Source organism: Schistocerca serialis, chromosome 12 (genome assembly GCF_023864345.2).
Source record: "Schistocerca serialis cubense isolate TAMUIC-IGC-003099 chromosome 12, iqSchSeri2.2, whole genome shotgun sequence".
Lineage (NCBI taxonomy): Eukaryota > Metazoa > Arthropoda > Insecta > Orthoptera > Acrididae > Schistocerca > Schistocerca serialis.
In genome coordinates this window covers 175,757,038-175,781,540 of record NC_064649.1, presented here as the reverse complement: position 1 = coordinate 175,781,540, position 24,503 = coordinate 175,757,038, and positions in this window count along the sequence as shown.

Below are 24,503 nucleotides of genomic sequence, written 5' to 3'. Positions count from 1 at the left end.
ATTGCACCGGAATTAAATACAAAAGGCACAATGCCGACTTAAGTACATGAAGACAGACTCTTCTTCCTGACTATGGTTTGAACCATTCCTGTGACACTAGATATAGATTCCGATGCTTCACTTCAGGTTTACTGTATCCCTTGGACCTTCTTATTGACGATGAAACACAGCAATTGCATCGGAATTAAATACAAAAGGCACAATGCCGACTTAAGTACTGTCTATGTTTTGAACTATTCCTGTGACACTAGCTATAGATTCCGATTCTTCACTCCAGGTTTATTGTATCCCTTGGACCTTCTTATTGACGATGATACACAGCAATTGTTTTGGAATTAAATACAAAAGGCACAATGCCGACATAAGGACAAGAAGACTGACTCCTCTTACTGACTATGTTTTTAACCGTTCCATTGACACTAGTTATAGATTCCGATGCTTTACTCCAGGTTTACTGTATCCCTTGGACCTTCGTATTGACGATGAAACACTGGAATTGCATCGGAATTAATTAGAAAAGGCACAATGCCGACTTAAGTACAAGAAGGCTGACTCTTCTTACTGACTATGCTTTGAACCATTCCTCTGACACTAGATATAGATTCCGATGCTTCACTTCAGGTTTACTGTATCCCTTGGACCTTTTTATTGACGATGAAGCACAGAAATTGCATTGGAATTAAATACAAAATTCACAATGCCGGCTTTAGTACAAGAAGATTGTATCTTCTTACTGTCTATGTTTTGAACCATTCATGTGACACTAGTTATAGATTCCGATGCTTCACTCCAGGTTTACTGTATCCCTTGGACATTCTTTGTGACAATGAAACACAGAAATTGCATCGGAATTAAATACAAAGGCACAATGCCGACTCAAGGACAAGAAGATTGACTCTTCTTACTGACTATGTTTTTAACCATTCCTGTGACACTACTTATAGATTCCGATGCTTCACTTCAGGTTTACTGTATCCCTCTGACCTTCTTATTGACGATGAAACACAGAAATTGCATCGGAATTAAATACATAAGGCACAATGCCGACTTAAGTACAAGATGACTGACTTTTCTTACTGTCTATGTCTTGAACCATTCCTGTGACACTAGTTAGCGATTCCGATGCTTCACTTCAGGTTTACTGTATAATTTGGACCTTCGTATTGACGATGAAACACAGAAACTACATCGGAATTAAATACAAAAGGCACAATGCCAACTTAAGTACAAAAAGACTGACTCTTCTTACTGACTATGTTTCGAACCATTCCTGTGACACTAGTTATAGATTCCGATGCTTCACTTGAGGATTACTGTACCCCTCTGACATTCTAATTGACGATGAAACACATAAATTACACCGGAATTAAATAGAAAAGGCACAATGCCGACTTAAGTACAAGAAGACTAACTCTTCTTACGGTCTATGTTTTGAACCATTCCTGTGACACTAATTACAGATTCCGATGCTTGACTTCAGGTTTACTGTATCCCTTGGACCTTCTTATTGACGATGATACTCAGAAATAGCATCGGAATTTAATACAAAAGGCACAATGCCGACTCAAGTACAAGAAGACTGACTCTTCTTACTGACAATGTTTTGAACCATTTCTGTGACACTAGTTATAATTTCCTATGCTTCACTTCAGGGTTACTGAATCCCTCTGACCTTCTTATTGAAGATGAAACACAGAAATTGCATCGGAAATAAATACAAAGGGCACAATGCAGACTTAAGTACAAGAAGAATGGCTCTACTTACTGTCTATGATTTGAACCATTCCTGTGACACTAGTTATAGATTCCGATGCTTCACTTCAGGTTTACTGTATCCCTTGGACCTTCTTATTGAAGATGAAACACAGAAATTGCATCGGAATTAAATACAAAAGGCATAATGCCGACATAAGTACAAGAAGACTGTATCTTCTTACTGTCTATGTTTTTGAACTATTCCTGTGACACTAGTTAAAGATTTCGATGCTTCACTCCAGGTTTACTGTATCCCTTGGACCTTCTCATTGACGATGAAACACAGAAATAGCATCGGACTTAAATACAAAAGGCACAATGCCGACTTAAGGACAAGAAGATTGACTCTTCTTACTGACTATGTTTTGAACCATTCCTGTGACACTAGTTATAGATTCCGATGCTTCACTTCAGGTTTACTGTATCCATCTGACCTTCTTATTGACGATGAAACACTGAAATTGCACCGGAATTAAATACAATACGCACAATGCCGACTTAAGTACATGAAGACCGACTCTTCTTACAGACTATGTTTTGAACCATGCCTGTGACACTAGTTATAGATTCCGATGCTTCACTTCAGGTTTACTGTATCCCTTGGACCTTCTTATTGACCATGAAACACAGAAATTGCATCGGAATTAAATACAAAATTCACAATGCCGACTAAAGTACAAGGAGGCTGTATCTTCTTACTGTCTATGTTTTGAACCATTCATGTGACACTAGTTATAGATTCCGATGCTTCACTCCAAGTTTACTGTATCCCTTGGACCATCTTATTGACGATGAAACACAGAAATTGCATCGGAATTAAATACAAAAGGCACAATACCGACATAAGGACAAGAAGACTGACTCTTCTTACTGACTATGTTTTGAACCATTCTTGTGACACTAGTTATAGATTCCGATGCTTCACTTCAGGTTTACTGTATCCCACTGACCTTGCTATTGACGATGAAACACAGAAATTGCATCGGAATTAAATACATAAGGCACAATGCCGAGTTAAGTACTGTCTTTGTTTTGAACTATTCCTGTGATACTAGTTATAGATTCCGATGCTTCACTCCAAGTTTACTGTATCCCTGGGACCTCCTTATTGATGATGAAACATAGAAATTGCATCGGAATTAAATACAAAAGGCACAATGCCGACTTAAGTACAAGAAGACTGACTCTTCTAACTGTCTATGTTTTGAACCTTTCCATTGACACTAGTTGAAGATTCCGATGCTTCACTTCAGGTTTACTTTAGCCCTCTGAACCTTCTTATTGACGATGAAACACAGAAATTGCAGCGGAATTAAATACAAAAGGCACAATGCCGACTTAAGTACAAAAACACTGGCTCTTCTTACTGACTATGCTTTGAACCATTGCTGTGACACTAGTTATAGATTACGATGCTTCACTTCAGGTTTACTGCATCCCTCTGACCTTCTTATTGACGACGAAACACAGAAATGGCACCGGAATTAAATAGAAAAGGCACAATGCCGACTTAAGTACATGAAGACTGCCTCTTCTTACGGTCTATGTTTTGAACCATTCCTGTGACACTAGTTATAAATTCCGATGCTTCACTTCAGGTTTTCTGTATCCCTTGGACCTTCTTATTGGCGATGAAATACAGAAATTGCATCGGAATTTAATACAAGAGGCACAATGCCGACTTAAGTACAAGAAGACTGTATCTTCCTACTGTCTATGTTTTGAACGATTCCTGTGACACTAGTTATAGATTCCGATGCTTCACTCCAGGTTTACTGTATCCCTTGGACCTTCTCATTGACGATGAAACACAGAAATTGCATCGGAATTAAATACAAAAGGCACAATGCCGACTTAAGGACAAGAAGACTGACTCTTCTTACTGACTATGTTTTGAACCATTCCTGTGACACTAGTTATAGATTCCGATGATTCACTTCAGGTTTACTGTATCCATCTGACCTTCTTATTGCCGATGAAACACAGAAATTGCACCGGAATTAAATACAATAGGCACAATGCCGACTTAAGTACATGAAGAGCGACTCTTCTTACTGACTATTTTTGAACCATGACTGTGACACTAGTTATAGATTCCGATGCTTCAGTTCAGGTTTACTGTATCCCTTGGACCTTCTTATTGACGATCAAACACAGAAATTGCATCGGAATTAAATACAAAATTCACAATGCCGACTTAAGTACAAGAAGACTGTATCTTCTTACTGTCTATGTTTTGAACCATTCATGTGACACTAGTTATAGATTCCGATGCTTCACTCCAGGTTTACTGTATCCCTTGGACCTTCTTATTGACGATGAAACACAGAAATTGCATCGGAATTAAATACAAAGGCACAATGCCGACTTAAGACAAGAAGACTGACTCTTCCTACTGACTATGTTTTGAACCATTCCTGTGACACTTGTTATAGTTTCCTATGCTTCACTTCAGGGTTATTGAATCCCTCTGACCTTCTTATTGACGATGAAACACAGAAATAGCACCGGAATTAAATACAAAGGGCACAATGCCGACTTAAGTACAAGAAGACTTACTCTTCTTACTGCCAATGTTTTGAACCATTCCATTGACACTAGTTATAGATTCCGATGCTTCACTCCTGGATTACTGTATCCCTTGGACCTTCTTATTGACGATGAAACACTGAAATTGCACCGGAATTAAATAGAAAAGGCACAATGCCGACTTAAGTACAAGAAGACTGACTCTTCTTACGGTCTATGTTTTGAACCATTCCTGTGACACTAGTTATAGATTCCGATGCTTCACTTCAGGTTTTCTGTATCCCTTGGACCTTCTTATTGGCGATGAAACACAGAAATTGCATCGGAATTAAATACAAAAGGCACAATGCCGACTTAAGTACAAGAAGACTGTATCTTCCTTTTGTCTATGTTTTGAACGATTCCTGTGACACTAGTTATAGATTCCGATGCTTCACTCCAGGCTTACTGTATCCCTTGGACCTTCTCATTGACGATGAAACACAGAAATTGCATCGGAATTAAATACAAAATTCACAATGCCGACTTAAGTACATGAAGACCGACTCTTCTTACTGACTATGTTTTGAACCATTCCTGTGACACTAGTTATAGATTCCGATGCTTCACTCTAGGTTTCCTGTATCCCTTGGACCTTCTTATTGAAGATGAAACACAGAAATTGCACCGGAATTAAATAGAAAAGGCACAATGCCGACTTAAGTACAAGAAGACTGACTCTTCTTACGGTCTATGTTTTGAACCATTCCTGTGACACTAGTTATAGATTCCGATGCTTCACTTCAGGTTTTCTGTATCCCTTGGACCTTCTTATTTGCGATGAAACACAGAAATTGCATCGGAATTAAATACAAAAGGCACAATGCCGACTTAAGTACAAGAAGACTGTATCTTCCTTTTGTCTATGTTTTGAACGATTCCTGTGACACTAGTTATAGATTCCGATGCTTCACTCCAGGCTTACTGTATCCCTTGGACCTTCTCATTGACGATGAAACACAGAAATTGCATCGGAATTAAATACAAAATTCACAATGCCGACTTAAGTACAAGAAGACGGTATCTACTTACTATCTATGTTTTGAACCATTCATGTGACACTAGATATAGATTCCGATGCTTCACTCCAGGTTTACTGAATCCTTTGGACCTTCTTATTGACGATGAAACACAGATATTGCATCGGAATTAAATACAAAGGCACAATGCCGACTTAAGGGCAAGAAGACTGCCTCTTCTTACTGACTATGTTTGAACCATTCCTGTGACACTAGTTATAGATTCCGATGCTTCACTTCAGGTTTACTGTATCCCACTGACCTTCGTATTGACGATGAAACACAGAAATTGCACCGGAATTAAATACAAAAGGCACAATGCCGACTTAAGTACAAGAAGACTGACTCTTCTTACTGATTTTGTTTTGAACCTTTCCATTGACACTAGTTATAGATTCCGATGCTTCACTCCAGGATTACTGAATCCCTTGGATCTCCTTATTGACGATGAAACACAGAAATTGCATCGGAATTAAATACAAAAACCACAATGCCGACTTAAGTACATGAAGACCGACTCTTATTACTGACTATGTTTTGAACCATTTCTGTGACACTAGTTATAGATTCCGATGCTTCACTTCAGGTTTCCTGTATCCCTTGGATCTTCTTATTGAAGATGAAACACAGTAATTGCATCGGAATTAAATACATAAGGCACAATGCCGAGTTAAGTACTGTCTTTGTTTTGAACCATTCCTGTGACACTAGTTATAGATTCCGATGCTTCACTCTAAGTTTACTGTATCCGTGGGACCTCCTTATTGACGATGAAACATAGAAATTGCATCGGAATTAAATACAAAAGGCACAATGCCGACTTAAGTACTAGAAGACTGACTCTTCTTACTGTCTATGTTTTGAACCTTTCCATTGACACTAGTTATAGATTCCGATGCTTCACTTCAGGTTTACTGTATCCCTCTGACCTTCTTATTGACGATGAAACACAGAAATTGCACCGGAATTTAATACAAAAGGCACAATGCCGACTTAAGTACAAAAAGACTGACTCTTCTTACTGACTATGTTTTGAACGATTGCTGTGGCACTAGTTATAGATTCCGATGCTTCACTTCAGGTTTACTGTATCCCTCTGACCTTATAATTGACGATGAAACACAGAAATTGCACCGGAATTAAATACAAAAGGCACAATGCCGACTTAAGTACAAAAAGACTGACTCTTCTTACTGACTATTTTTTGAACGATTGCTGTGGCACTAGTTATAGATTCCGATGCTTCACTTCAGGTTTACTGTATCCCTCTGACCTTCTTATTGACGATGAAACACAGAAATTGCACCGGAACTAAATAGAAAATGCTCAATGCCGACTTAAGTACAAGAAGACTGACTGTTCTTACGGTCTATGTTTTGAACGATTCCTGTGACACTAGTTATAGATTCCGATGCTTCACTCCAAGTTTACTGTATCCCTTGGACCTTCTCATTGACGATGAAACACAGAAATTGCATCGGAATTAAATACAGAAGGCACACTGCCGACTTAAGTACATGAAGACCGACTCTTCTTACTGACTATGTTTTCGAACCATTGCTGTGACACTAGTTATAGATTCCGATGCTTCACTTCAGGTTTACTGTATCCCTTGGACCTTCTTATTAACGATGAAACACAGAAATTGTATCGGAATTAAATATAAAAGGCACAATGCCGACTTAAGTACTGTCTATGTTTGAACCATTCCTGTGACACTAGCTATAGATTCCGATGCTTCACTCCAGGTTTACTAAATCCCTTGGACCTACTTATTGACGATGAAACACAGAAATTGCTTTGGAATTAAATACAAAAGGCACAATGCCGACATAAGGACAAGAAGACTGACTCTTCTTACTGACTATGTTTTTAACCGTTCCATGACACTAGTTATAGATTCCGATGCTTTACTCCAGGTTTACTGTATCCCTTGGACCTTCGTATTGACGATGAATCACTGGAATTGCATCGGAATTAAATAGAAAAGGCACAATGCCGACTTAAGTACAAGAAGACTGACTCTTCATACTGACTATGTTTTGAACCATTCCTGTGACACTAGTTATAGATTCCGATGCTTCACTTCAGGTTTAATGTATCTATTGGACATTCTTATTGACGATGAAACACAGATATTTCATCGGAATTAAATACAAAAAGCACAATGCTGACTTAAGCACATGAATACTGACTCTTCTTACTGACTATGTTTTGAAACTTTACTGTGACACTAGTTATAGATTCCGATGCTTCACTTCAGGTTTACTGTATCCCTTGAACCTTCTAATTGACGATGAAACACAGAAATTGCATCGGAATTAAATACAAATGGCACAATGCCGACTTAGGTACAAGAAGACAGACTCTTCTTACTGTCTATGCTTTGAACCATTCCTGTGACACTAGTTATATATTCCGATGCTACACTCCAGGTTTACTGTATCCCTTGGACCTTTCTATTGACGATGAAACACAGATATTGCATCGGAATTAAATACAAAAAGCACAATGCCGACTTAAGGACAAGAAGATTGACTCTTCTTACTGACTATGTTTTGAACCATTCCTGTGTCACTAGTTATAGATTCCGATGCTTCACTTCAGGTTTACTGTATCCATCTGACCTTCTTATTGACGATGAAACACAGAAATTGCACCGGAATTAAATACAATAGGCACAATGCCGACTAAAGTACATGAAGACCGACTCTTCTTACTGACCATGATTTGAACCATGCCTGTGACACTAGTTATAGATTCCGATGCTTCACTTCAGGTTTACTGTATCCCTTGGACCTTCTTATTGACGATGAAACACAGAAATTGCATCGGAATTAAATACAAAATTCACAATGCCGACTTAAGTACAAGAAGACTGTATCTTCTTACTGTCTATGTTTTGAACCATTCATGTGACACTAGTTATAGATTCCGATGCTTCACTCCAGGATTACTGTATCCCTTGGACCATCTTTTTGACGATGAAACACAGAAATTGCATCAGAATTGAATACAAATGCACAATGCCGACTTAAGGACAAGAAGACTGACTCTTCTTACTGACTATGTTTTGAACCATTCCTGTGACACTAGTTATAGATTCCGATGCTTCACTTAAGGTTTACTGTATCCGACTGACCTTCCTATTGACGATGAAACGCAGAAATAGCACCGGAATTAAATACAAAGGGCACAATGCCGACTTAAGTACAAGAAGACTGACTCTTCTTACTGCCAATGTTTTGAACCATTCCATTGACACTAGTTATAGATTCCGAAGCTTCACTCCTGGATTACTGAATCCCTTGGACCTTCTTATTGACGATGAAACACAGAAATTGCATCGGAATTAAATACAAAAGGCACAATGCCGACTTAAGTACATGAAGACCGACTCTTCTTACTGACTATGTTTTGAACCATTCCTGTGACACTAGTTATAGATTCCGATGCTTCACTTCAGGTTTCCTGTATCCCTTGGACCTTCTTATTGAAGATGAAACACAGAAATTGCAACGGAATTAAATACATAAGGCACAATGCCGAGTTAAGTACTGTCTTTGTTTTGAACCATTCCTGTGACACTAGTTATAGATTCCGATGCTTCACTCCAAGTTTACTGTATCCCTGGGACCTCCTTACTGACGATGAAACATAGAAATTGCATCGGAATTAAATACAAAAGGCACAATGCCGACTTAAGTACAAGAAGACTGGCTCTTCTTACTGTCTATGTTTTGAACCTTTCCATTGACACTAGTTATAGATTGCGATGCTTCACATCAGGATTACTGTATCTCTCTGACCTTCTAATTGACGATGAAACACAGAAATTGCACCGGAATTAAATAGAAAAGGCACAATGCCGACTTAAGTACAAGAAGACTGACTCTTCTTACGGTCTATGTTTTGAACCATTCCTGTGACAATAGTTATAGATTCCGATGCTTCACTTCAGGTTTTCTGTATCCCATGGACCTTCTTATTGGCGATGAAACACAGAAATTGCATCGGAATTAAATACAAAAGGCACAATGCAGACTTAAGTACAAGAAGACTGTATCTTCCTTTTGTCTATGTGTTGAACGATTCCTGTGACACTAGTTATAGATTCCGATGCTTCACTCCAGGCTTACTGTATCCCTTGGACCTTCTCATTGACGATGAAACACAGAAATTGCATCGGAATTAAATACAAAAGGCACAATGCCGACTTAAGGACAAGAAGACTGACTCTTCTTACTGAGTTTGTTTTGAACAATTCCTGTGACACTAGTTATAGATTCCGATGCTTCACTTCAGGTTTACTGTATCCACCTGACCTTCTTATTGACGATGAAACACAGATATTGCACCGGAATTAAATACAATAGGCACAATGCCGACTTAAGTACATGAAGACCGACTCTTCTTACTGACTATGTTTTGAACCATGCCTGTGACACTAGTTATAGATTCCGATGCTTCACTTCAGGTTTACTGTATCCCTTGGACCTTCTTATTGACGATTAATCTCAGAAATTGCATCGGAATTAAATACAAAATTCACAATGCCGACTTAAGTACAAGAAGACTGTATCTACTTACTGTCTATGTTTTGAACCATTCATTTGACACTAGATATAGATTCCGACGCTTCACTCCAGGTTTACTGTATCCTTTGGACCTTCTTATTGACGATGAAACACAGAAATTGCATCGGAATTAAATACAAAGGCACAATGCCGACTTAAGGACAAGAAGACCGACTCCTCTTACTGACTATGTTTTGAACCATTCCTGTGACACTAGTTATAGATTCCGATGCTTCACTTCAGGTTTCCTGTATCCCTTGGATCTTCTCATTGACGATGAAACACAGAAATTGCATCGGAATTAAATACATAAGGCACAATGCCGAGTTAAGTACTGTCTATGTTTTGAACCATTCCTGTGACACTAGTTATAGATTCCGATGCTTCACTCTAAGTTTACTGTATCCGTGGGACCTCCTTATTGACGATGAAACATAGAAATTGCATCGGAATTAAATACAAAAGGCACAATGCCGACTTAAGTACAAGAAGACTGACTCTTCTTACTGTCTATGTTTTGAACCTTTCCATTGACACTAGTTATAGATTCCGATGCTTCACTTCAGGTTTACTGTGTCCCTCTGACCTTCTTATTGACGATGAAACACAGAAATTGCACCAGAATGAAGTACAAAAGGCACAATGCCGACTTTAGTACAAAATGACTAACTCTTCTTACTGACTATGTTTTGAACGTTTGCTGTGGCACTAGTTATAGATTCCGATGCTTCACTTCAGGTTTACTGTATCCCTCTGACCTTCTTATTGACGAAGAAACACAGAAATTGCACCGGAACTAAATAGAAAATGCTCAATGCCGACTTAAGTACAAGAAGACTAACTGTTCTTACGGTCTATGTTTTGAACGATTCCTGTGACACTAGTTATAGATTCCGATGCTTCACTTCAGGTTTTCTGTATCTATTGACCTTCTTATTGACGATGAAACACAGAAATTGCATCGGAATTAAATACAAAAGGCACAATGCCGACTTAAGTACATGAATACTGACTCTTCTTACTGACTATGTTTTGAACCTTTACTGTGACACTAGTTATAGATTCCGATGCTTCACTTCACGTTTACTGTATCCCTTGAACCTTCTAATTGACGATGAAACACAGAAATTGCATCGGAATTAAATACAAATGGCACAATGCCGACTTAGGTACAAGAAGACTGACTCTTCTTACTGTCTATGCTTTGAACCATTCCTGTGACACTAGTTATAGATTCCGATGCTACACTCCAGGTTTACTGTATCCCTTGGACCTTCCTATTGACGATGAAACACAGAAATTGCATCGGAATTAAATACAAAGGTTACAATGCCGACTTAAGGGCAACAAGACTGACTCTTGTTACTGTCTATGTTTTGAACCATTCCTGTGACACTAGTTATAGATTCCGATGCTTCACTTCAGGTTTACTGTATTCTTCAGACATTCTAATTGACGTGAAACACAGAAATTGCACCGGAATTAAATAGAAAAGGCACAATGGCGACTTAAGTACAAGAAGACCAACTCTTCTTACGGTCTATGTTTAGAACCATTCCTGTGACACTACTTACAGATTCCGATGCTTGACTTCAGGTTTACTGTATCCCTTGGACCTTCTTATTGACGATGATACACAGATATTGCATCGGAATTTAATACAAAAGGCACAATGCCGACTCAAGTACAAGAAGACTGACTCTTCTTACTGACAATGTTTTGAACCATTCCTGTGACACTAGTTATAGATTCCGATGCTTCACTCCAGGTTTACTGTATCCCTTGGACTTTCTCATTGTCGATGAAACACAGAAATTGCATCGGAATTAAATACAAAAGGCACAATGCCGACTTAAGGACAAGAAGATTGACTCTTCTTACTGACTATGTTTTCAACCATTGCTGTGACACTAGTTATAGATTCCGATGCTTCACTTCAGGTTTACTGTATCCATCTGACTTTCTTATTGACGATGAAACACAGAAATTGCACCGGAATTAAATACAATAGGCACAATGCCGACTTATGTACATGAAGACCGACTCTTCTTACTGACTATGTTTGAACCATGCCTGTGACACTAGTTATAGATTCCGATGCTTCACTTCAGGTTTACTGTATCCCTTGGACCTTCTTATTGACGATGAAACACAGAAATTTTCATCGGAATTGAATACAAAATTCACAATGACGACTTAAGTACAAGATGACTGTATCTTCTCTCTGTCTATGTTTTGAACCATTCATGTGACACAAGTTATAGATTCCGATGCTTCACTCCAGGTTTACTGTATCCCACCTACCTTCCTATTGACGATGAAACACAGAAATTGCACCGGAATTAAATACAAAAGGCACAATGCCGACTTAAGTACAAGAAGACTGACTCTTCTTACTGCCAATGTTTTGAACCATTCCAATGACACTAGTTATAGATTCTGATGCTTCACTCCAGGATTACTGAATCCCTTGGACCTTCTTATTGACGATGAAACACAGAAATTGAATCGGAATTAAATACAAAAGGCACAATGCCGACTTAAGTACATGAAGACCGACTCTTCTTACTGACTATGTTTTGAACCATTCCTGTGACATTAGTTATAGATTCCGATGCTTCACTTCAGGTTTCCTGTATCCCTCTGACCTTCTTATTGAAGATGAAACACAGAAATTGCATCGGAATTAAATACATAAGGCACAATGCCGAGTTAAGTACTGTCTTTGTTGTCAACCATTCATGTGACACTAGTTATAGATTCCGATGCTTCATTCCAAGTTTACTGTATCCCTGGGACCTCCTTATTGACGATGAAACATAGAAATTACATCGGAATTAAATACAAAAGACACAATGCCGATTTAAGTACAAGAAGACTGACTCTTCTTACTGTCTATGTTTTGAACCTTTCCATTGACACTAGTTATAGATTCCGATTCTTCACTTCAGGTTTACTGTAGCCCTCTGACCTTCTTATTGACGATGAAACACAGAAATTGCACCGGAATTAAATAGAAAAGGCACAATGCCGACTTAGGTACAAGAAGACTGACTCTTCTTATGGTCTATGTTTTGAACAATTCCTGTGACACTAGTTATAGATTCCGATGCTTCAGTTCAGGTTTACTGTATCCCTTGGACCTTCTCATTGACGATGAGGCACAGAAATTGCATCGGAATTAAATACAAAAGGCACAATGCCGACTTAAGGACAAGAAGACTGACTCTTCTTACTGACTATGTTTTGAACCATTGCTGTGACATTAGTTATAGATTCCGATGCTTCACTTCAGGTTTACTGTATCCATCTGACCTTCTTATTGACGATGAAACACAGAAATTGCACCGGAATTAAATACAATAGGCACAATGCCGACTTAAGTACATGAAGACCGACTCTTCTTACTGACTATGTTTTGAACCATGCCTGTGACACTAGTTATAGATTCCGATGCTTCACTTTAGGTTTACTGTATCCCACTGACCTTCCTATTGACGATGAAACACAGAAATTGCACCGGAATTAAATACAAAAGGCACAATGCCGACTTAAGTACAAGAAGACTGACTCTTCTTACTGCCAATGTTTTGAACCATTCCATTGACACTAGTTATAGATTCCGATGCTTCACTCCAGGATTACTGAATCCCTTGGACCTTCTTATTGACGATGAAACACAGAAATTGTATCGGAATTAAATACAAAAGGCACAATGCCGACTTAAGTACATGAAGACCGACTCTTCTTACTGACTATGTTTTGAACCATTCCTGTGACACTAGTTATAGATTCCGATGCTTCACTTCAGGTTTCCTGTATCCCTTGGACCTTCTTATTGAAGATGAAACACAGAAATTGCATCGGAATTAAATACGTAAGGCTCAATGCCGAGTTAAGTACTGTCTTTGTTGTGAACCATTCATGTGACACTAGTTATAGATTCCGATGCTTCACTTCAGGTATACTGTAGCCCTCTGACCTTCTTATTGACGATGAAACACAGAAATCCCAGCGGAATTAAATACAAATGGCACAATGCCGACTTAAGTACAAAACAACTGACTCTTCTAACTGACTATGTTTTGAACCATTGCTGTGTCACTAGTTATAGATTCCGACGCTTCTCTTCAGGTTTACTGTATCGCTCTGACCTTCTTATTGACGATGAAACACAGAAATTGCACCGGAATTAAATAGAAAAGGCACAATGCCGACTTAAGTACAAGAAGACTGACTCTTCTTATGGTCTATGTTTTGAACCATTCCTGTGACACTAGTTATAGATTCCGATGCTTCACTACTGGTTTTCTGTATCCCTTGGACATTCTTATTGGCGATGAAACACAGAAATTGCATCGGAATTAAATACAAAAGGCCCAATGTCGACTTAAGTACAAGAAGACTGTATCTTCCTACTGTCTATGTTTTGAACGATTCCTGTGACACTACTTATAGATTCCGATGCTTCACTGCAGGTTTACTGTGTCCCTTGGAACTTCTCATTGACGATGAAACACAGAAATTGCATCGGAATTAAATACAAAAGGCACAATGCTGACTTAAGGACAAGAAGACTGACTCTTCTTACTGACTATGTGTTGAACCATTGCTGTGACACTAGTTATAGATTCCGATGCTTCGCTTCAGGTTTACTGTATCCATCTGACCTTCTTATTGACGATGAAACACAGAAATTTTCATCGGAATGAAATACAAAATTCACAATGCCGACTTAAGTACAAGAAGACTGTATCTTCTTACTGTCTATGTTTTGAACCATTCATGTGACACAAGTTATAGATTCTGATGCTTCACTCCAGGTTTACTGTATCCCTTGGACCATCTTATTGACGATGAAACACAGAAATTGCATCGGAATTAAATACAAAGGCACAATGCCGACTTAAGGACAAGAAGACTGACTCTTCTTACTGACTATGTTTTGAACCATTCCTGTGACACTAGTTATAGATTCCGGTGCTTCACTTCAGGTTTACTGTATCCCACTGACCTTCCTATTGACGATGAAACACAGAAATTGCATCGGAATTAAATACAAAAGGCACAATGCCGACTTAAATACAAGAAGACTGACTCTTCTTACTGCCAATGTTTTGAACCAATCCATTGACACTAGTTATAGATTCCGATGCTTCACTCCAGGATTACTGAATCCCTTGGACCTTCTTATTGACGATGAGACACAGAAATTGCATCGTAATTAAATACAAAAGGCACAATGCCGACTTAAGTACATGAATACCGACTCTTCTTACTGACTATGTTTTGAACCATTCCTGTGACACTAGTTATAGATTCCGATGCTTAACTTCAGGTTTCCTGTATCCCTTGGACATTCTTATTGAAGATGAAACACAGAAATTGCATCGGTATTAAATACATAAGGCACAATGCCGAGTTAAGTACTGTCTTTGTTGTGAACCATTCATGTGACACTAGTTATAGATTCCGATGCTTCACTCCAAGTTTACTGTATCCCTGGGACCTCCTTATTGACGATGAAACATAGAAATTACATCGGAATTAAATTCAAAAGGCACAATGCCGACTTAGGTACAAGAAGACTGACTCTTCTTACTGTCTATATTTTTAACCTTTCCATTGACACTAGTTATAGATTCCGATGCTTCACTTCAGGTTTACTGTAGCCCTCAGACCTTCTTATTGACGATGAAACACAGAAATTGCAGCGGAATTAAATACAAAAGGCACAATGCCGACTTAAGTAAAAATGACTGACTCTTCTAACTGACTATGTTTTGAACCATTGCTGTGACACTAGTTATAGATTCCGATGCTTCACTTCAGGTTTACTGTATCCCTCTGACCATCTTATTGACGATGAAACACAGAAATTGCACCGGAATTAAATAGAAAAGGCACAATGCCGACTTAAGTACAAGAAGACTGTATCTTCTTACTGTCTATGTTTTGAACCATTCATGTGACACTAGTTACAGATTCCGATGCTTCACTCCAGGTTTACAGTATCCCTTGGACCATCTTTTTGACGATGAAACACAGAAATTGCATCAGAATTGAATACAAATGCACTTTGCCGACTTAAGGACAAGAAGACTGACTCTTCTTACTGACTATGTTTTGAACCATTCCTATGACACTAGTTATAGATTCCGATGCTTCACTTCAGGTTTACTGTATCCCACTGACCTTCGTATTGACGATGAAACACTGAAATTGCACCTGAATTAAATACAAAAGGCACAATGCCGACTTAAGTACAAGAAGACTGACTCTTCTTACTGCCAATGATTTGAACCATTCCATTGACACTAGTTATAGATTCCGATGCATCACTCCAGGATTACTGAATCCCTTGGACCTTCTTATTGACGATGAAACACAGAAATTGCATCGGAATTAAATACAAAAACCACAATGCCTACTTAAGTACATGAAGACCGACTCTTCTTACTGACTATGTTTCGAACCATTCCTGTGACACTAGTTATAGGTTCCGATGCTTCACTTCAGGTTTCCTGTATCCCTTGGACCTTCTTTTTGAAGATGAAACACAGATATTGCATCGGAATTAAATACATAAGGCACAATGCTGAGTTAAGTACTGTCTATGTTTTGAACCATTCCTGTGACACTAGTTATAGATTCCGATGCTTCACTCTAAGCTTACTGTATCCCTGGGACCTCCTAATTGACGATGAAACATAGAAATTGCATCAGAATTAAATACAAAAGGCACCATGCCGACTTAAGTACAACAAGACTGACTCTTCATACTGTCTATGTTTTGAACCTTTCCATTGACACTAGTTATAGATTCCGATGCTTCACTTCAGGTTTACTGTATCCCTCTGACCTTATTGACGATGAAACACAGAAATTGCACCGGAATTAAATACAAAAGGCACAATGTAGACTTAAGTACAAAAAGACTGACTCTTCTTACTGACTATGTTTTGAACCATTGCTGTGGCCCTAGTTATATATTCCGATGCTTCACTTCAGGTTTACTGTATCCCTCTGACCTTCTTATTGACGATGAAACACAGAAATTGCACCGGAAATAAATAGAAAAGGCACAATGCCGACTTAAGTACTGTCTATGTTTTGAACCATTCCTGTGACACTAGCTATAGATTCCGATGCTTCACTCCAGGTTTACTGTATCCCTTGGACCTACTTATTGACGATGAAACACAGAAATTGCTTTGGAATTAAATACAAAAGGCACAATGCCGACATAAGGACAAGAAGACAGACTCTTCTTACTGACTATGTTTTTAACCGTTCCATTGACACTAGTTATAGATTCCGATGCTTTACTCCAGGTTTACTGTACCCCTTGGACCTTCGTATAGACGATGAATCACTGGAATTGCATCGGAATTAAATAGAAAAGGCACAATGCCGACTTAAGTACAAGAAGACTGACTCTTCTTACTGACTATGCTTTGAACCATTCCTGTGACACCAGTTATAGATTCCGATGCTTCACTTCAGGTTTATTGTATCTATTGGACCTTCTTATTGACGATGAAACACAGAAATTGCATCGCAATGAAATACAAAAGGCACAATGCCGACTTAAGTACATGAATGCTGACTCTTCTTACTGACTATGTTTTGAACCATTCCTGTGACACTAGTTATAGATTCCGATGCTTCACTTCAGGTTTACTGTATCCCTTAGATCTTCCTATTGACGAAGAAACACAGAAATTGCATCGGAATTAAATACAAAGGGCACAATGCCGACTTAAGGGCAAGAAGACTGACTCTTGTTACTGTCTATGTTTTGAACCATTCCTGTGACACTAGTTATCGATTCCGATGCTTCACTTCAGGTTTACTGTATCATTTGGACCTTCTTATTGACGATCAAACACAGAAATTACATCGGAATTAAATACAAAAGGCACAATGCCGACTTAAGTACAAAAAGACTGACTCTTCTTACTGACTATGTTTTGAACCATTCCTCTGACACTAGTTATAGATTCCGATGCTTCACTTCAGGTTTACTGTATCACTTGGACCTTCTTATTGACGATGGAACAAAGAAATTGCATCGAAATTAAATACAAAATTCACAATGCCGGCTTTAGTACAAGAAGACTGTATCTTCTTACTGTCTATGTTTTGAAACATTCATGTGACACTAGTTATAGATTCCGATGCTTCACTCCAGGTTTACTGTATCCCTTGAACATTCTTATTGACGATGAAACACAGAAATTGCATCGGAATTAAATACAAAGGCACAATACCGACTTAAGGACAAGAAGATTGACTCTTCTTACTGACTATGTTTTTAACCATTCCTGTGACACTACATATAGATTCCGATGCTTCACTTCAGGTTTACTATATCCCTCTGACCTTCTTGTTGACGATGAAACACAGAAATTGCACCGGAATTAAATACAAAAGGCACAATGCCGACTTAAGTACAAGAAGACTGACTCTTCTTACTGTCTATGTTTTGAACCATTCCTGTGACACTAGTTAGCGATTCCGATGCTTCACTTCTAGTTTACTGTATCATTTGGACCTTCTTATTGACGATGAAACACAGAAATTACATCGGAATTAAATACAAAATGCACAATGCCAACTTAAGTACAAAAAGACTGACTCTTCTTACTGACTATGTTTTGAACCATTCCTGTGACACTAGTTATAGATTCCGATGCTTCACTTCAGGTTTACTGTATCCCTCTGACATTCTAATTGACGATGAAACACAGAAATTGCACCGGAATTAAATAGAAAAGGCACAATGCCGACTTAAGTACAAGAAGACTAACTCTCTTACGGTCTATGTTTTGAACCATTCCTGCGACACTACTTACAGATTCCGATGCTTGACTTCAGGTTTACTGTATCCCTTGGACCTTCTTATTGACGATGATACACATAAATTGCATCGGAATTTAATACAAAAGGCACAATGCCGACTCAAGTACAAGAAGACTGACTCTTCCTACTGACAATGCTTTGAACCATTCCTGTGACACTAGTTATAGATTCCGATGCTTCACTCCAGGTTTACTGTATCCCTTGGACCTTCTCATTGACAATGAAACACAGAAATTGCATCGGAATTAAATACAAAAGGCACAATGCCGACTTAAGGACAAGAAGATTGACTCTTCAAACTGACTAAGTTTTGAACCATTGCTGTGACACTAGTTATAGATTCCGATGCTTCACTTCAGGTTTTCTGTATCCCTTGGACCTTCTTATTGGCGATGAAACACAGAAATTGCATGGGAATTAAATACAAAAGGCACAATGTCGACTTAAGTACAAGAAGACTGACTCTTCTTACTGACTATGTTTTGAACCATTCCTGTGACACTAGTTATAGATTCCAATGCTTCACTTCAGGTTTACTGTATCCCTTCGACCTTCTTATTTACGATGAAACACAGAAATTGCATCGGAATTAAATACAAAAGGCACAATGCCGACTTAGGCACAAGAAGACTGACTCTTCTTACTGACTATGTTTTGAACCATTCCTGTGACACTAGTTATAGATTCCGATGCTTCACTTCAGGTTTCCTGTATCCCTTGGACCTTCTTATTGACGATGAAACACAGAAATTGCATCGGAATTAAATACAAAAGGCACAATGCCGACTTAAGTACAAGAAGACTGACTCTTCTTACTGTTTATGTTTTGAACCTTTCCATTGACACTAGTTATAAATTCCGATGCTTCACTTCAGGTTTACTGTATCCCTTGGACCTTCTTATTGACGATGAAACACAAAAATTGCACCGGAATTAAATACAAAAGGCACAATGCCGACTTAGAAGACTGACTCTTCTTACTGTCTATGTTTTGAACCATTCCATTGACACTTGTTATAGATTCCGATGCTTCACTCAAGGTATACTGTATCCCTTGGACCTTCTTATTGACGATGAAATACAGAAATTGCATCGGAATTAAATACAAAAGGCACAATGCCGACTTAAGTACAAGAAGACTGATTCTTCTTACTGTCGATGCTTTGAACCATTCCATTGACACTAGTAATAGATTCCGATGCTTCACTCCAGGTTTACTGAATCATTTGGACCATCTTATTGACGATGAAACACTGAAATTGCATCGGAATTAAATAGAAAAGGCACAATGCCGACTTAAGTTCAAGAAGACTGACTCTTCTTACTGACTATGTTTTGAACCATTCCTGTGACACTAGTTATAGATTCCAATGCTTCACTTCAGGTTTACTGTATCCCTTCGACCTTCTTATTTACGATGAAACACAGAAATTGCATCGGAATTAAATACAAAAGGCACAATGCCGACTTAAGCACAAGAAGACTGACTCTTCTTACTGACTATGTTTTGAACCATTCCTGTGACACTAGTTATAGATTCCGATGCTTCACTTCAGGGTTACTGTATCCCTCTGACATTCTAATTGACGATGAAACACCGAAATTGCACCGGAATTAAATAGAAAAGGCACAATGCCGACTTAAGTGCAAGAAGACTAACTCTCTTACGGTCTATGTTTTGAACCATTCCTGCGACACTACTTACAGATTCCGATGCTTGACTTCAGGTTTACTGTATCCCTTGGACCTTCTTATTGACGATGATACACAGAAATTGCATCGGAATTTAATACAAAAGGCACAATGCCGACTCAAGTACAAGAAGACTGACTCTTCCTACTGACAATGCTTTGAACCATTCCTGTGACACTAGTTATAGATTCTGATGCTTCACTCCAGGTTTACTGTATCCCTTGGACCTTCTCATTGACAATGAAACACAGAAATTACATCGGAATTAAATACAAAAGGCACAATGCCGACTTAAGGACAAGAAGATTGACTCTTCAAACTGACTATGTTTTGAACCATTGCTGTGACACTAGTTATAGATTCCGATGCTTCACTTCAGGTTTTCTGTATCCCTTGGACCTTCTTATTGGCGATGAAACACAGAAATTGCATGGGAATTAAATACAAAAGGCACAATGTCGACTTAAGTACAAGAAGACTGTATCTTCCTACTGTCTATGTTATTAACGATTCCTGTGACACTAGTTATAGATTCCGATGCTTCACTCCAGGTTTACTGTATCCCTTGGACCTTCTCATTGACGATGAAACACAGAAATTGCATCGGAATTAAATACAAAAGGCACAATGCCGACTTAAGGACAAGAAGACTGACTCTTCTTACTCTTTATGTTTTGAACCATTCCTGTGACACTAGTTATAGATTCCGATGCTTCACTTCAGGTTTACTGTATCCATCTGAGCTTCTTATTGACGATGAAACACAGAAATTGCACCGGAATTAAGTATAATATGCACAATGCCGACTTAAGTACATGAAGACCGACTCTTCTTACTGACTATGTTTTGAACGATGCCTGTGACACTAGTTATAGATTCCGATGCTTCACTTCAGGGTTCCTGTAACCCTTGGACCTTCTTATTGACGATGAAACACAGAAATTGCATCGGAATTAAATACAAAAGTCACAATGCCGACTTAAGTACAAGAAGACTGACTCTTCTTACTGTTTATGTTTTGAACCTTTCCATTGACACTAGTTATAAATTCCGATGCTTCACTTCAGGTTTACTGTATCCCTCTGACCTTCTTATTGACGATGAAACACAAAAATTGCACCGGAATTAAATAAAAAAGGCACAATGCCGACTTAGAAGACTGACTCTTCTTACTGTCTATGTTTTGAACCATTCCATTGACACTAGTTATAGATTCCGATGCTTCACTCCAGGTTTACTGTATCCCTTGGACCTTCTTATTGACGATGAAATACAGAAATTGCATCGGAATTAAATACAAAAGGCACAATGCCGACTTAAGTACAAGAAGACTGATTCTTCTTACTGTCGATGCTTTGAACCATTCCATTGACACTAGTTATAGATTCCGATGCTTCACTCCAGGTTTACTGAATCATTTGGACCTTCTTATTGACGATGAAACACTGAAATTGCATCGGAATTAAATAGAAAAGGCACAATGCCGACTTAAGCACAAGAAGACTGACTCTTCTTACTGACTATGTTTTTAACCATTCCTGTGAGACTAGTTATAAATTCCGACGATTCACTTCAGGTTTACTGTATCCCTCTGACCTTCTTATTTACGATGAAACACAGAAATTGCAACGGAATTAAATACAAAAGGCACAATGCCGACTTAAGTACAAGAAGACTGATTCTTCTTACTGTCGATGTTTTGAACCATTTCATTGACACTAGTTATAGATTCCGATGCTTCACTCCAGGTTTACTGAATCCCTTGGACCTTCTTATTGACGATGAAACACAGAAATGGCATCTGAATTAAATAGACAATGCACAATGCCGACTTAAGTACAAAAGGACTGACTCTTCTTACTGACTATGTTTTGAACCATTCCTGTCACACTAGTTATAGATTCCGATGCTCGCTTCAGGTTTACTGTATCCCTCTGACCATCTTATTGACGATGAAGCATAGAAATTGCATCGGATTTAAATACAAAAGGCACAATGCCGACTTAAGTAAAAGAAGTCTGACTCATCTTACTGTCTATGATTTGAACCATTCCTGTGACACTAGTTATAAATTCCGATGCTTCACTCCAGGATTACTGTATCCCTTGGACCTTCTTATTGACGATGAAACACAGAAATGGCATCTGAATTAAATAGAAAATGCACAATGATGTCTTAAGTACAAGAAGACTGACTATTCTTACTGACTATGCTTTGAACCATTCCTGTGACACTAGTTATAGATTCCGATGCTTCACTTTAGGATTACTGTATCCCCCTGACCTTCTTATTGACGAGGAAACACAGATATTGCATCGGAATTAAATACAAAAGGCTCAATGCCGACTTAAGTACAAGAAGACTGACTCTTCTTACTGTCTTTGTTTGAACCATTCCTTTGACCTAGTTATAGATTCCGTTGCTACACTTCAGGTTTCCTGTATCCCTTGGACCTTCTTATTGACAATGAAACACAGAAATTGCATCGGAATAAAACACAAAAGGTACAATGCCGACTTAAGTACAAGAAGACTGACACTTCTTACAGTCTATGTTCTGAACCTTTGCTGTGACACTAGTTACTGATTCCGATGCTTCACTTCAGGTTTACTGTATCCCTCTGACCTTCCAATTGCCGATTAACCACAGAAATTTCATTGGAGTTAAATACAAAAGGCACAATGCCGACTTAAGTACAAGAAGACTGACTCTTCCTACTGCCTATGTTTTGACCATTCCTGTGACACTAGTTATAGATTCCGTTGCTTCAATTCAGGTTTACTGTATCCCTCTGATCTTATTATTGACGATGAAACACAGAGATTGCATCAGAATTAAATACAAAAGGCACAATGCCGAATTAAGTACAAGAAGACTGTCTCTTCTAACTGTCAATTTTAGAACCAATCCTGTGACACTAGTTATAGACTCCGATGCTTCACTCCAGGTTTACTGTATCCCTTGGACCTACTTATTGTCAATGAAACACAGAAATTGCATCGGAAATAAATACAAAATGCACAATGCCGACTTAAGTAAAAGAAGTCTGACTCTTCTTACTGTCTATGATTTGAAACATTCCTGTGACACTAGTTATAGATTCCGATGCTTCACTCCAGGTTTACTGTATCCCTTGGACCTTCGTATTGACTATGAAACACAGAAATGGCATCCGAATTAAATAGAAAATGCAAAATGATGTCTTAAGTATAATAAGACTGACTATTCTTACTGACTATGCTTTGAACCATTCCTGTGACACTAGTTATAGATTCCGATGCTTCACTTTAGGATTACTGTATCCCCTGACCTTCTTATTGACGATGAAACACAGATATTGCATCGGAATTAAATACAAAAGGCACAATGCCGACTTTACAAGAAGTCTGACTCTTCTTACTGTCTATGTTTTGAACCATCCCTGTGACACTAGTTATAGATTCCGATGCTACACTCCAGGTTTACTGTATCCCTTGGTCCTTCTTATTGTCGATGAAACACAGAAATTGCATCGGAATTAAATACAAAAGGCACAATGCCGACATAAGTACAAGAAGACTGACTCTTCCTGCTGTCAATGTTTTGAACCATTCCTTTGCCACTAGTTATAGATTCCATTGCTTCACTACAGGTTTACTGTATCCCTCTGATCTTCCTATTGACGATGAAACACAGATATTGCATCGGAATTAAATGCAAAAGGCTCAATGCCGACTTAAGTACAATAAGACTGACTGTTCTTACTGTCTATGTTTGAAATATTCCTGTGACACTAGTTATAGATTCCGATGCTACACTTCAGGTTTTCTGTATCCCTTGGACCTTCTTATTGACGATGAAACACAGAAATTGCATCGGAATATAACACAAAAGGCACAATGTCGACATAAGTACAAGAAGACTGACTCTTCCTACTGTCTATGTTTTGACCATTCCTGTGACACTAGTTATAGATTCCGTTGCTTCAATTCAGGTTTACTGTATCCCTCTGATCTTCTTATTGACGATGAAACACAGTGATTGCATC